This window comes from Tamandua tetradactyla, chromosome 3 (genome assembly GCF_023851605.1).
Source record: "Tamandua tetradactyla isolate mTamTet1 chromosome 3, mTamTet1.pri, whole genome shotgun sequence".
Lineage (NCBI taxonomy): Eukaryota > Metazoa > Chordata > Mammalia > Pilosa > Myrmecophagidae > Tamandua > Tamandua tetradactyla.
In genome coordinates this window covers 96920249-96936502 of record NC_135329.1, presented here as the reverse complement: position 1 = coordinate 96936502, position 16254 = coordinate 96920249, and the positions used below count along the sequence as shown (strand labels likewise).

The 16254-nt window shown below is 43.3% G+C and overlaps 1 protein-coding gene and 1 long non-coding RNA gene across 2 annotated transcripts in view; both read left to right on the top strand.

The window, feature by feature from the left end:
- The window catches only part of LOC143677550 (uncharacterized), an 87793-nt gene that overhangs the window by 56895 nt on the left and 14644 nt on the right, over window positions 1-16254 (top strand). The window lies entirely within an intron of this gene.
- The window catches only part of LOC143676764 (uncharacterized), a 30216-nt gene that overhangs the window by 12578 nt on the left and 1384 nt on the right, over window positions 1-16254 (top strand). The window lies entirely within an intron of this gene.

Below are 16254 nucleotides of genomic sequence, written 5' to 3'. Positions count from 1 at the left end.
AATCAGTAATTCACAGTATTATCACAATTTGCATATTCATCTTAATCATTTCTTAGAACATTTGCATCAATTCAGAAAACGAAATAAAAAGATAACAGAAAAAAATTCATACATACCATACCCCTTACCCCTCCCTTTCATTGATCACTAGCATTTCAATCTAAATTTATGTTAACATTTGTTCTGCCTATTATTTATTTTTATTCCATATGTTCTACTTGTCTGTTGATAAGGTAGATAAAAGGAGCATCAGACACAAGGTTTTCGGAATCCCACAGTCACCTTGTGAAAGCTATATCAGTATACAATCATCTTCAAGAAACATGGCTACTGGAAAACAGCTCTACATTTTCAGGCAGTTCCCTCCAGCCTCTCCATTACATCTTGACTAACAAGGCGATATCTATTTAATGCCTAAGAATAACCTCCAGGATAACCTCCCGACTCTGTTTGGAATCTCTCAGCCATTGATGCTTTATTTTGTCTCATTTTGCTCTTCTCCCTTTTGGTTGAGAAGGTTCTCTCAATCCCTTGATGCTGAGTCTCAGCTCATTCTAGGATTTCTGTCCCATGTTGCCAGGAAGGTCCACACCCCTGGGAATCATGTCCCATGTAGATGGGAGAGGCTAGTGAATTTGCTTGTTGTGTTGGCTGGAGAGAGAGGCCACATCTGAGCATAATAGAGGTTCTCTTGGGGGTGACTCTTAGGCCTAATTTTAAGTGGGATTAGCCTATCCAGTGTGGGGTTAAGTTTCATATGAATAAACCCCAAGATTGGGGGCTCAACCTATTGCTTTGGGTGTCCCCATTGTCTGTGAGAATATCAAGAGTTCTGATGCTTCTTTTATCTACCTTATGAACAGATGAGTAAAACATATGGATTAAAAATAAATAAATAATAGGGGGAACAAATGTTAAAATAGATTGAAATGCTAGTGATCAATGAAAGAGAGGGGTAAGGGGTATAGTATGTATGAATTTTTTTTCTGTTTTCTTTTTATTTTTCTGAATTGATGCAAATGTTCTAAGAAATTATCATGATGATGAATATACAACTATATGATTAAAAAAAAGAGCATGGGTTGTCAGATTGGGGCCTACTGTAAAGCCTCCTAGATTGTAAACTTTTACAGCAGTTACATTTATTCCAGAGTTGTAAATGTTTTTTTCTAAGTTGTGAGATACTGAGCTATTTATGTATAATCTGGTCATTCCTGGAACATTGGGTATTTGTGTGACACTCGGGACTCAGAGTTAGAGCTCTAACTCTATGAAAGTCAGCATTACCCCATACAACAACTGGTAAAAAAAAGTTGAAGAAATTCTTAGACTTCAAGTAAAGACATGAATGAAGCTGATTTGGATAGGACTAAGGTAAAACAGAATACAGGGTAAAGGGTGATATGGTCTATATTTTCAAACTTCAACTTCTGTGTGAGACCAAAGGAAGAGATATTTATTTCGTGCAAAATTTATATTTTTGGTAGCATGTTATCTAACTTAACCTGCATGATCACTTTGTTCTAACACCATAATTACATAGAATCTTGAATAGGGAATGAGATCTTGTTGGTTTGTCCAGGTTAGTGTGATGCCCCGATACATCCCAGAGTAATTTAGGCAGAGAATTAAAAAGTATTTGCAAAGTCCCTGTTTTAGTTTGTAAAGGCTGCCAGAATGCAATATACCAAAAATGGAATGCCTTTTCAAAAGAGAAATTTATTAAGTTGCAAGTTCACAGTTTTAAGGCCGTGAAAATGCCCAAATTCAGGCAAGGTTATAAAAACGTTCAAAGTAAAAATTTTTTTTTATGTTTGCTATATTTTTCGGTTGTCTTTTTATTTCTTTTTCTGAATTGATGCTAATGTTCTGGGAAATGATCATGATGATGAATATGCAACTATGTGATGATATTGTGAATTGCTGAGTATATGTGTTGGAAATGTTTGTTTCTTGTAATTTTTTTAAATTAATAAAATTAAAAACAAAAAACAAACAAAAAAACATTCAAAGTAGGACATCTAGAGAAAGATAGCTTGGCTCAAGAAGGTTGATGATGGTCAGGGTTTCTCTCTCAGTTGGAAAGGCGCATGGTGGTGTCTGCCAGCTTTCTCTCCAGGTTTCTTCAGTGACTTTAATGACTTTCCTGGGGGGTGGGGGTGGGGTGGTTCTGAAGCTTTTTCCAAAATGACTCTCTTAAAGGGCTGCTGTAAGCAATCCCATCTTGAATGGGTGGAGACATATCTCTATGGAAACCATCTAATCAAAGTAACCAACCACAATTGGGTGAGTCAAATCTCCATGGAAACAATTAAAAAGATCCCATCCAGTACTATTGAATGAGGATTAAAGGACATGGCTTTTCTGTGGTATACAACAGATTCAAACTGGTACAGTCGCCTTTGGGGACTGGGGAAAGGAGAAAATATTAAACTCCTTCATCTGTGGAACTCCTGATATTCTTGCAAGCAGTGGGGACAACCAATTCAATAGATTGAGGGCAGATCCCTCAATCTTGGGGTTCACCCCCATGAAACTTATTCCTGCAAAGAAGAAGCTAAGCTTGATTGTGGCTTCTCTCTCTAAGCCAACTTGGCAGGTGAACTTACTGCCCTCCCCCACTATGTGGACACGACTCCCAAGGGTGGAAATCTCCCTGGCAACATGGGAAAGGACTCCCAGGGATGAGCCAGGACCCAGCATCACGGGATTGAGAAAGCCTTCTTGAACAAAAGGAGGAAGAGCAAAATGAGACAAAATAAAGTTTCAGGGGCTGAGAGATTTCAAACAGAGTCGAGAGGTTATCCTGGTGGTTATTCTTACACATTATATAGCTATCCTTTTTTAGTTTGTGGTATATTGGAGTGGCTAGAGGGCAGTACCTGGAACTGCTGAACTGTGTTCCAGCAGACTTGATTCTTGAAGAAGATTTTATAACTACATAGCTTTTACAATGTGACTGTATGATTGTGAAAACGTATCTGATGCTCCCTTTATCCAGGGTATGGACAGATGTGTTAAAAAAAAGGAGGATACAAAACAAATAAATAATGGGGGGCAGGTAAGGGGTTAAAAAGTTGGGTAGATTAGAATACTAGCAATCAATGAGAGGTAAGGGTCAGGGATATGGGATGTACAGGGTTTTTCTTTGGTCTTTTTAGTTCTTTTTCTGGAGGGATGCAAATGTTCTAAAAATGATCATGATGAATACACAACTATGCACCACTGATTGTATACATTGGAAATACTGCATAGCGCATGAAGATACCTCAATAAAAAAAAAGTATAAAAATTTTTTGCATGGGCAGGCACTGGGAATCAAACCCAGGTCTTGGGCACGGCAGGCGAGAACTATGCCACTATGCCACCATTGCCTGCCCCCCAAAATATTTATTTTTAAATGATTGTTGGAATTTTGATAGAGATTGCTTTGAATCCACAGATTGCTTTGAGTAGTATTTTCATCTTAATAATATGAAACCTTCCAATCCATGAACATGGATGTCTTTCCACTTACTTAGGTCTTCTTTAATTTCTTTTAGCTATATATATATATATATATATATATATATATATATATCTTTTTTTTTTTTTTACATGGGCAGGCACTGGGAATCGAACCCAGGTCTCTGGCATGGTAGGCGAGAATTCTGCCACGGAGCCACTGTCGCACCACCCTCTTTTAGCAATATTTTATAGTTTCCGACATACAAGTCTTTCCCCTCCTTGATTAAATTTATTTCTCATTATGTTATTCTTTTAGATGCTATTATAAATGAAGTTGTTTTCTTGATATTCTTTTAGGATTGTTCATTGCTAATGTGTAGAAACACAACCAATTTTGTGTATTTATATTGTACACACTTTTCTGAATTCACTTATTAGCTCAGTTTAGAAATTCTGATATGCTCTTGGAGTGATCTATTATTTTGCCTTCTTCTGTTAATATAGTTCATTTTTCCCATCCCCAGGGGACATGGATGAGGTTACTGGAGGCTGAAATGATCGCCTGGGGCTCTGGCCCCCCTTGTCAGCTTCTCCAAGGACTAACCAATCACTTACATATATGTGAGTGCATTGCTGAAATTTTCATTCTATTATTGATCTATGTGTTAATTTTTCAGCCAATGTCACATGTCTTGATTACTGTAGTTTTAGAATAAATTTGAAGTCAGGTAGTGTAAGTCCTCCAACTTTGTTCTTTTCTACATTGTTTTGGTGTTCTAGGTCCTTTGTATTTCCATAAGAATTTTAGAGTCACAACGTCAATTTCTTTAAAAATGCCTGCTGGAATTTTGATTGAGATTGTGTTGAATTAAAGCATAAATTTGGGGAGAATTGAAATCTTAACAAATTGAGTGTTCTGATCCATGCACATGGAATACTTCACCCTTTATTTAAGTCTGTTAATTCCTCTCAATAATATTTTGCAGTCTTTGGTGTCTGGGTTTTGCAAATCTTTTATCAGATTTATCCTTAAGTACTCATCTTTTGGGGGGGCAGTTATAAACAATATTGTTATTTTAACGTCAATTTCCTTTTTTTTTTTGATAGTATACAGAAAAACATTTGATTTGATCTTGCTTCCTACAACCTTGTTAAACACACTTATTAGTTCTTCATGAAAGACACGAACTACCAAAGGTCACTTAGGAAGAAATAACTTGAATGGTTCTGTATGTATTAAACAAATTGAATTTGAAATTAAAAATCTTTACATAAAGATAACTCTTGACCCAGATGGCTTCATCGGAGAATTTTACCAAACATTTGAGGAAGACATAACCATTTTGTCCATCCCTTCTAACTTGTCAAATGTATTGGCATAAAGTTGTACACAGCATTTCCTTATTATCCTTAAAAGAGCTGTTGATTGTGTAGTGATGTCACCTCCTTATTCCTACTACTGGTAATTTGTGGCTACCCCCCGCCCCGAGCTAGTTCATTAGAGGTTTATTGATTTTATTGATCTTCTCAAAAAACATCATTTAGTTACTTTGATTTCCATCTCTCATAGCCTTTCTTATATTTATTTTGGATTCAATTACTTTCTCTTTTTACTATTTTGTAAGGTGTAGAATGAGGGCATTGTTTCAGTATCTTTCTTCTTTTCTGTTATAAGCATTTGGTGCTATAAATGTCTTCCTGTGTACTACTTTACCTGCAGCCAGAAAATTTTGATATTATATATTTTTATTTTCATTCTGTTCAAACCACTTTTAAAATTTCCCTTTCAATTTCTTCTCTGACAAGTAAGTCATTTAGAATCAGATTATTCAGTTACCAAATACTTGGAGATTTTGCAAATATCTTTCTGTCATTGATTTCTAGTTCATTATGGTCAGACAATGCAGTTCATATGATTTGAATCTTTTAAAATTTATTGAGACTTTGTGGCCCAATATATCATGTATTTTAGTAAATCTTCAATGTGCATTAAAAATAATGTGTATTCTAGTGTTTTTGGGTAAAGTGTTTCATGAGCGTCAATTAGGTTGAATTGGTTGATAGTCATTCGTGTTCTCTAAATCCTTACAGGTTTTCTTTATCTATTTATTCTGTCAATTATTGGGAGGGGTGTTGAAATCTCTGACTATAACTGGGGATTTGTATTTTTCTCTTTGCAACCCTATCATTTTTGCTTCATGTATCTGAAGTTCAGTTTCCTGGTGCATGTCTATTTAGGTGGAGCTATACTATGTAATATCAGTTTTTATTCCTGGTGTTTTCCTTATCATAACGTCAGTGTTCTTTTTTAATTTTGTTCCCCCTATTATTTATTTATATTCTGTATGTTCTACTCGTCTGTTGACAAAGTAAATAAAAGGAGCATCAGATACAAGGTTTTCACAATCACACAGTCACATTGTGAAAGCTACATCATTATACAATCATCTTCAAGGAACATGGCTACTGGAACACAGCTCTACATTTTCAGGCAGTTTCCTCCAGCCTCTCCACTCTATCTTGACTAACAAGGTGATATCTACTTAAGGTGTAAAAATAACCTCCAGGATAACCTCTCCACTCTGTTTGGAATCTCTCAGCCATTGATACTTTGTTGCATTTCACTCTCTCCCCTTTGAGGAGAAGGTCCTCTCAATCCCTTGATGTTAATTCTCACCTCATTTTAGGGTTTTTCTCAATCCCTTGATGCTGAGTCCCAGCTCATTCTAGGATTTCTGTCCCACGTTGCCAGGAAGGTCCGCACCCCTGGGAGTCATGTCCCACATAGACAGGGGGAGGGTGGTGAGTTTGCTTGTTGTGTTGGCTTGCAAGACAGTTGTATTTCTCAAGAAGGCTTAAGAGAGCAATTATGAGTAGCTCTGAGACACAATCAGGCCACGGTGTTGGTGTGATTTCTGGAGAGAGCGCATGCCCCGGCTCAATCCTTGCCACAGGTCTCCTGGAAATGCCCCTTTCTATTCCCAAGGCATCTGAGGAGGAGGAGGGGGGAGTACACAGGCTCACCTGGGTCCACCCTGGCAGCCAGGGGGACACTCAACTCGAATTGTCCTGGGTCTTCACTGGTAGTTGAACTGCCACTTCCTTCTCCCGCCTCAGTTTCTCCATCTGTAAATGTTGTAAAGGGCAAGTCTGCCCTTTCATTCACTGACGCCATCACCCTAAGGAGGGGGCAGAGGGAATTTAAGGCACCGGAATGACGTCAGGATGGAGCTCCGGAGGCCGGGCATCCAGGACAAGTGCTTCTCTTCAGGACCTGACCTTGGGGCCTGCAGGGACGCCCGCCCGGTGGGCCAGAGGCGCTCGGGGGGCCTGAAACCTCCGCGCCCGGCCCCGCAGCCGGCCCTCGGGCGCCCTCGCGGGCCGGGCTTTACGGTGAGGCCCCTCCGGGGTGGACACGGTCGGCAGCCGGGCCTCGGCGACTTCCAGAGGCAGGGACGACCGCAGTGCGCGGACAGCCCGAGAGGGGACGCGCGCCCGGGGCCCCGTGCCACCTAAGCGGCCAGTTCGCACCCGGGGCCCCGACCGTCTCGTCAGTGTTCTTTTATTTATTTATTTATTCATTTATTTTTACATGGGCAGGCACCAGGAATTGAACCCGGGTCCTCTGGCATGGCAGGCAAGCGTCCTTGCCTGCTGAGCCACCGTGGCCCGCCCTCGTCAGTGTTCTTTTAATTAGTGCTTGCATGGTATATCTTTTTCCAATCTTTAATTTTAATACTATCTATATCTTATCTCAATAAATGCTAAAGCATCATTACCATTGCTTTTGCAGAATCAGTGATTCTGTGATTTTTGACACAGTGAAAAAGGAAAATAACATTTTTGGTTTATTATCAAAATAATTCTGACTTTGTGGATCCTCTTAGTCTCTGGACCCAGCCCTCACTTTGAGAGGCACTATCCTAGAGGATGCCTGTCAGCTCCTGTGTTAGTTTGTAAGCTGCCGAAATGCGATATACCAGAACTGGAATGGCTTTTAAAAAGGGAAATTTAATAAGTTACAAGTTTACAGTTCTAAGCATATAAAAATGTCCAACCAAGGCATCCAGGGAAAGATACCTTAATTCAAGGAAGGCCGATGGTTCAGGAAAAGCCCTGTCACCTGGGTAGTCACGTGGCTGGCATCTGCTGATCCCTTGCTCCTGGGCTCCATTGCTTTCAGCCTCTGTTCCTGTGGGGGTTCCTCACTTTGCTTCAACAGGGCTGGCTTCCATCTCTTGTCTCCCCTTGGCTCTCCCCAGGTTCTGAGTTGCTTAATATCTCATGGTGATGTCTACTGGGCTCCAAACATCTCCAAACATCCATGTCTGTGTTCTCCAAATGACAACATCTGGGTCAGCTCTGCTCTGAAATTTCTCTAGGCTCTGTCATTTCTGCCATTTTTTTTTTTATCGGAAAGAAAAAAAAATAACATTTAGAAATCATACCATTCTACATATGCACTCAGTAATTCTTAACATCATCACATAGATGCATGATCATTGTTTCTTAGTACATTTGCATCGGTTTAGAGGAACTAGCAACACAACAGAAAAAGATATAAAATGTTAATATAGAGAAAAGAAATAAAAATAGTAATAATAGTAAAAAACAAAAACAAAAACAAAAAAACTCTATAGCTCAGATGCAGCTTCATTCAGTGTTTTAACATGATTACTTTACAATTAGGTATTATTGTACTGTCCATTTTTGAGTTTTTGTATCTAGTCCTGTTACACAGTCTGTATCCCTTCAGCTTTAATTACCCATTATCTTACCCTGTTTCTAACTACTGCTGGACTCTGTTACCAATGACATATTTCAAGTTTATTCTCGAATGTCCGTTCACATCAGTGGGACCATACAGTATTTGTCCTTTAGTTTTTGGCTGATTTCTGCCATTTTTGACTCTCTCCAAAATGCTTCCTCTTTTAAAGGACTCCAGTAAACTAATCAAGACTCACCTGGAATGGGTGGAGTCACATCTCCATCTAATCAAAGATTCACATCCACAATTGGGTACGTCACATCAACATGGAGATAATTTAATCAGAAGATTCCAACCTACAGTATTGCGTCAGGATTAAAAGAAATACCTGCCTCCACAAGATTGACTCAGGATTAAAACATGGCTTTTCTGGGGTGCAGAATACTTCCAAACCAGCCCCCTGGAGGGTACGGTCCCTGGAGCACCTGTGCCCCTGTGTTAGCTCTCAGACTCTTTCCCCAAGCTCTCTTCCCTCCACACCCGAGTCTGGGCAGCCCTTTTCATTCATAGTGGGGAGCCAGGGGACCCCAGCTCTTGTAGGTACCTCCCAGCTTCTGAATGGTCACCTCTCACAGGTGCTCAGGCTGGACCCCAGACCCCTGGCACCATTCCTCCCCCTATACGAGCAGCAGCCCAAGCTCTGGGAGGAGATGAGGGAGGAGAAAGTATCCTTCCCTTTTCTGGGCCTGAGCAGACCTCAGGCACCTATTTTGAAAAAGGTCAGGTTCATTTTTGGTGCCCTCTGTCTCAGATTGTTTGAGGTCTCTGCCCTCAGTATCCTCAGCTGTTTCAGAGCCTGTCCACTCTCTGTTGGAAGGCACCAGGCTTCACCGTGCCCTGATCTTCCCAGACCTGCAGGCCCAGGAAAGGTGAAGAGGCTCTCGGTTCACCTCACTGAGCTCAGATGCTCTGGGAAAAGGCTGACAAAAGAGGAAGCTTGGCAGGCCAAACAAACCCCGAACTTTTTCGCCTTTTAAGCAGTGTGAACAGCAGATCAACAGCAGCTGCTGGCTGAGCGGGGTATCTCTGCGATGCAAGTTTTAGGGCACAGGGCCTGGCTGATGGGGCGGGTATTTGGGAAGTCAATGTGAAGAGCTCAGGTGCCTCTCCTTGGAAGGCAGAGGGCACCTGCAAATGCAGAAATTGGACATTCCACCAGGTACTGGGCACAGCTTTGCTCTTACTGGCACATTCCACCCCTTCAAAGCCACAGATGCACCCCACCCCCCAGGAGAGGGGCGCCATCTTCTTCCGCTGAGGGATGGTGAGAGCCTGGGGGCTCCAGGCAGTGAGTACTGTGCCTGGACAGTACAGGCTGGGCAGGCCTGACAGGTAGGACACAGGCACGGCCCTAGTATTGTTCGCATTGCCACTGTTTTCCCTTTGCTCGCTCTGGGGAACCACGTGACGTGGTTAAGTCCCCTGGGCAGATGCAAGGCCAGAGAGAGAATTATGGTGTGTGGGGGGGTGCAGGGTGCTGGTGGAACTTGCTCTGTGTGATACCAGTAGAGACCCCCAAAGGGTGCCAGAAGGCAGGGCTGCCCTAAGAGGCCCTCTTGGCCTCCCACCTAGCCTGAGACTGAGTCACAGTGGGGGTGCCTGCTCAAAAAGGCTCCATTCCCTCTGCCCTGAGATGCTGGCTCCCCCATGCCTGCCCTCTGCCCGCTTGCTCCAGGACCCTGCAAAGCCCCTTCCCCCAGGTCCCTGCCCAGCCTGCTCTGCAGATTCTAGAAGGAAGACCCGGGCAGCAGCTCAGACACCAGTTCTGGGCCACCCAGGGAGGCAAGAGTGGCCCGTGGGGACTGCAATTGGGCCCTGTCTCAGTTGAGCCAGCAGTTCTTTTGTGAAGGGACCAAAAATTATTTTAAATATTCAAAATAATACTAATGCCTGGGGACCACTCGATATATTCTGGTTTATCTGGACTGGGGTGGGGCCCGGGGAACTGGCATTTTCCAAAAGCTCCCAGGTGCTTCCAAGGCAAGGCCAGGGGCAGCCCTGCCCTCTCTTGCCCATGGATCTCCAAGCTCCTTGGGCCTGAGTTACCAGGGGACCTGGCTGTTGAGCTCTGCGATGATTCTGATGCAGGTGCGCCCCGGAGGCCCACTAGAGAAACAAACATCACTCCTGGTTCTTTCCGTTCCCCCCTATCCCCCACCTTTCAGGGGCCCCCACTTCAGACTGGCCTCCTCCCCAACTCTCCCACTGACCCTGGGATGTGACCTGTGACGGTATCTCCTCTGGCCTGTAGGGGGCCCTCCTCAGCCCCGACAGCCCCAGGGCCCGGGCTTAATCAACCGGCTCCAGCACCCACCTCATCCACCCACGGCACCTCAGTTTCATCGCCTGCACTGCCAATAAATTGGGCCTGACATTCTGGCATGAAAGGAGGGCAGTTCTTGGTTCTGGAAAGTAAAGGGGCCTGCTGGGAGCTGTGGTTTTCCTTCTAAGAGTGTCATCTCATGGCAAAAATATTTCACTACAAGGCTGGTAAATCTTACTGTGTTTAATTTTAATGCATGCATTCCTGAAGTATGTTATCCCAGAGGCATGGGCTTAAAATAAATCAATCCAAGAGAGTACTCTTTTGGGGAGTGGAGGGAGGTGGCCTCAGAAGCAGCTGAGGGGCAAATGCACTCTGGTTTGGCTTTCCAAGTGGGAAAGTCCTTAAGCCCCAGCACTTAAGGAAGGACTGATTAGATACAGGCTTCGGGTTTCTTTCTTTCTTTTTTTTTTTTTTAGGCTCTAGCCCATGGAGCCGTCTCTTACTGCCCCTCTGAATGCCCCTGTGGCCTCTCCAGCCACGCCCAGCGTGGGTTAGCGTCTACAGTCTCGCGTGGCTCCATGGTGGCAGACACCGGAGTCAGAGGCTTGAAAGGAAAGTTCTTAAGTTTTGCTGCATAAGACAAGTGCTAAGGATCCTGCCCCTTTCCTGAAGAGTGGGCCAGTGATAACTCAGAGTTCCGTGCCCCGGGAGCTGTTTCCCTTCCTGATGAGGAGACAGTGTGGGTGTTGACCGTACCTCTCCCTAGAGTTGGACACCCAATCCCATAATATCCTCTCACTTTCTCAGCTGGTCTCACACCCTACGGGGGCTCTTCTGAAAACTGTTAGCGACCCTCGCTCCCAGAAGAGATCAACTCCTCCGGCATCTTCCTGGTGCTGCAGCACCACCCTGTGGTCACCACGGGCATCACACCCGGAAGACGCCCTGGCTGGGGAGGTGGGGGGGGGGCCCTGCCCAGAGATGCTTGCTGGTCCTAGCAGAGCCCCACTCTGGGCTGTTGCTCTGCTTCCTGGGACTGCTGAAGGGGCTCCGCGCAGGACAATCTACCCACTCCAACTTCCCAACACCACTGCCTCCCAGACTCTGTAGTCAGGTTTAGGATTGGCATGACAAGGCTGACAGATGCTGCCTTGGAACCTCCAACCCAAGCACTGTCCTCAGACACTTTTGAAGATCCAGGGGCCCAGTGTCCGGCCCTGCTCCTCAGGGTGAAATGGGTGAGGTGCTCAGGGTGCAATATTTATGGAAGCACTTCCCTCAGCGTTCTGCAAGTACAGACAGGACCTGAGAATAAGTGTCTTAATTATGTGCCCTTGGTACCTCACTTGGCCTAGTCCCAGCCGTGGTCAAAAGTCAGAGAACACTGCAAACCATGTGGCTTTACTCCACAATAAGCTGAGCTGCAAAGCAGGCTGAAGTGTGAGGGGGCCTCATGGAGGCAGGGCTTTCTCCACTGGTCGGGGAACGGAACTGATGGGAAGGGCTGGTTTGACTGTAGGCAGCTGCTGGATGATAGGAAGGGATGTGGCAGAGGTCAAAAGGGTCAGGACAAGGGCTGTCACCCCTGCTCAAGAACGGGACAGATGTAGAGTTCTGAGGCTAGCCCACATCAGTGGGAGCCATGCCTTCCCAAGAAGCTGGATTTGTGCTTCTGGCTTTGGCTGAGACAGACCATGGGCAGACCTGGGTTCAGGTACTGGCTGTGACAAGCACCAGCTGTGTGGCCCCAGACAAGCTGCTTCCTGCTCCCCCTTCCCATCCCTGCCCTGCGATAAGAGTCTGCAGGGGGTGGCTATAACCACTAAGGGAAAATCTACCTACCCAACTGAATCCAGGGCTGCCACTCCAAAATTACATTCCCTGAGGAATAGCACACTGATAGCTGGGGGCATTTGGCAGCAGGAAGGAAGAAGTTCATGGGTTGAACAAGGTTTCTCAAAGCATGGCAAGCAGACTCCTGGGGATGGGACACATGAAATTTAAAAACAGTGTTTGTTTTACTGCATATTAAGAAAAAATGTAACTACCCCATCAAGATGGTGGTTTTTACATTTTAGGATGCATCTATGTAAAAGCAAATGCATACTCATCGAACATGGTGCTAACTTTTGGAACTTTTCTTTTTTCTATGAGCCAGGCCGCTGATAAGCAACCATGTTGAAGGGACTTGCAGGTGGCATTGATCTTGGTACCACCTACTCATGTGCAGGTGTCTTCCGGCATTGAAATGTGGAGATAATTGCCAACGATCAGGGGAACTGAACAACTCCAAGCTACGTCATCATTAGCGATACTGAATGATTGATTGGTGCTGCTGTGAAGAATTAAGTTGCAATGAACCCCACCAACACGATTTTTGATGCCAAACATCTGATTGGACGTAGATTTGATGATGCTGATGTGCAGTCTGATAGGAAGTACTGGCCCTTCATGGTGCTGAATGATGCAGGCAGTCCCAAGGTCCAAGTAGAATACAACGGCGGGACCAAAAGTTTCTTTCCAGAGGAAGTGTCTCCATGGTTCTGACAAAGATGAAGGAAATTGCAGAAGCCTATCTTGGGAAGACTGTTACCAATGCTGCTGTCATAGTGCCAGCTTATTTTACTGTAGTTTTTTTTTTTTTTTTGCATCGGCAGGCACCGGGAATCGAACCCGGGTCTCCAGCACCAGCTTATTTTAATGACTCTCCGCATCAGGCCACCAAAGATGCTGGTACCATTTCTGGCCTCAATGTACTCAGAATCATCAATGAGCCAACTGCTGCAGCTATTGCTTATGGCTTAGACAAAAAGGTTAGGGCTAAATAAACGTGCTGATCTTTACTTAGGAGGTGGCACTTTGATGTGTCAGTCCTCACCACTGAAGATGGAATTTTCGAGATCAAATCAACAACTGGAGACACTCAGGTGGAGAAAACTTTGACAACCGAATGGTCAAACATTACACTGTGGGGTTCAAGTGCAAGCATAAGAAAGACATCAGTGAGAATAAGACAGCTGTCTGCTGCCTCTGTACTACTTGAAAATGAGCTAAGTGCACCCTCTCTTCCAGAACCCAGGCCACTATTGACATTGATCCTCTATATGAAGGAATTGACTTCTATACCTCCATTACCAATACATGGTTTGAAGAACTGAATGCTCACTGTTCCATGGCACTTTGGACTTCATGGAGAAAGCCCTTAGGGATGCCATGCTAGACAAGTCACAGATCCATGATATTGTCCTGGTGGGTGGTTCTACTCATATTCACAAAATTCAGAAGCTTTTCTCCAGGACTTCTTCAATGGAAAAGAACTAAACTAGAGCATCAACCCTGATGAGGCTGTGGCTTATGGTGCAGCTGTCCAGGCAGCCATCTTAGCTGGAGACAACTCTGAAAACATTCAAGATCTGCTGCCCTTGGATGTCACTCCTCTTTCTCTTGGGATAGAAACTGCTGGTGGAGTCATGGCTGTCCTCATCAACCGCAACACCACCATTCCCACCAAGCAAAGACCTTCACTACTGTGCCAGTTTGAAAGAATTATGTACCCCAGAAAAGCCATGTTTTAACCCTGATTCAAGAATGCATGACGGAATGTTTTGATTAGATTATCTCTGTGGAGATGTGATGCACCCAATCACATTAACATTTGCTTAAATGAAGATATGACTCCACCCATTCCAGGTAGGTCTTGATTAGATTATTGGAATCTTTTAAAAGAGGAAACATTTTGGAGAGACTTCAGAAATGACAGAGCCTGGAGAAATGACAGAAACCTCAGAGCTGACAGAAACTTTACAGTGGAGTCGACACAGATGTGGACGTGTGGAGAACAGAGATATGGATGTTTGGAGATGCTTGGGGCCCAGCAGATGTCGCCATGAGATGTTAAGCAAGCCAGAACCTGGAGAGGCAGATCCCAGCCACACAACTACCCAGCTGACAAAGGTGTTCCTAACCCATGGACCTTCCTTGAATTAAGGAATTAAGGTAATCTCTTGCTAGTAGCTTAATTTGGGTGTTTTCATTGCCTTAGAACTGTAAACTTGTAACTTATTAAATACCCCTTTTGTAAAAGTCGCTCTGTTTCTGGTAGATTATATCTGGCAGCTAGCAAACTAACACAACTACTTCTTCTGACAACCAGCCTGGTGTGCTCACTCAGGTTATGAAGGTGAGTGTGCCAAGACCAAGAATAGCAATTTGCTTAGCAAGTTTGAAGTCAAACAGGTTGCCTCCTGCCCCCCCCCCCGCCCCCGTGATGCACCTCAGATTCAAGCTACTTTTGACATTGATGCCAATGGCATCCTCGGTGTCTGCTGTGGATAAGAGCACAGGAAAAGAGAACAAGATCACCATCACTAATGACCAGGGTCGTTTAAGCAGAGAAGACATTGAGAGCATGGTCCGGGAAGCTGAGAAGTACAAGGCTGACGATGAGAGGCAGAGGGACAGGGTATCTTTCAAGAATTCACTTGAATTATGTGCATTTAACACGAAGGCAATAGTTGAAGATGAGACACTTCAAGGCAAGATCAATGATGAGGACTGCTCTAGTTTGCTAGCTGCCGGAATACAATATACCAGAAACAGAATGGCTTTTAAAAGGGGGAATTAAATAAATTGCTAGTTTACAGTTCTAATCATGTAATCAAAAGTTACCACCCACAATTGGGTGGGTCACATCTCCATGGAAACAATAAAAAAGATACCACCTAGCAATATTGAATGAGGATTAAAGAATTCAGTTACTTGACACATTATACGTAGTAGTCCCCTATCACTAATCACTTTTACCATGCACAAAATCTAAAATCTTTTTTCTGGAAATCTTTTAAACTGTTTCCAATTGCAATATGGCCAAGTTTTCACCTGCTCATATTCACTCCGTTGAAGGCACAAACATCCCTCAATTTTCTGATTTAAATGTGCAAAGATAATATACAAATATAGAACTTAATGTTAGCACATACTAAAAAAGTATAATCTCTGTATACTCTAATAATCTGTTTAATGTTTTTCATTACAATTATTTTTATTATCTCTCCACAAAGAGTTATAAAAAATTCCGAAGTATAAACTATTATACATCTTGATTTACAAATAAGAATATAATGTTAAATTCTACAAGTTAGAATTTCTGAATAACATTGATAGGCAATTAGAGGAAAGAACTAGAGCATTTTACCTTAAATATTTTCTATTTCAACCCTAGTTAAATTTCTGAAAAGCTATAAATTTGCTGACAGGCACAGCCACTCAATAACTTGATGTCACCATAAAGATGAGATTAATCTGGTGGTTGGAGATTTGCATTCTAGACATGTTGTATACTTCCATGCAACTGAGGGAAGTGGTCCTCTCTTAATTTTTTGTCCTGTGATTTAAATAAAATGAAATATACTGATGGTAAAAATTGTAAGCAGTACAAAAAGCTCCATAATAACAAGTAAATGTCCTTTTCCCCATTAACCAGCAAATTTGATGTCTTCAAAATCATTAAAACAGTCATATGAATAATTTGTGAACTGAGGTCAAACTTAGAGTCTCTTGCCTGAAAATAACTCAGAGGTCTTTGGAATTGTGTTGATTGTTTCGTATATTACTTCAGTTGCAGAAGAAAGCCATGTAATCTTCAGTCTTCATGCACATACTGCCCAGACACAGCTAACTCCTGGACACAGCTGCAGGGAGGGTCTCTGGCATCATCCTTGACACTTTTTTTTTTTTTTACTGCTGGTTAGATTTTTTTTTAACTTTTTTTATT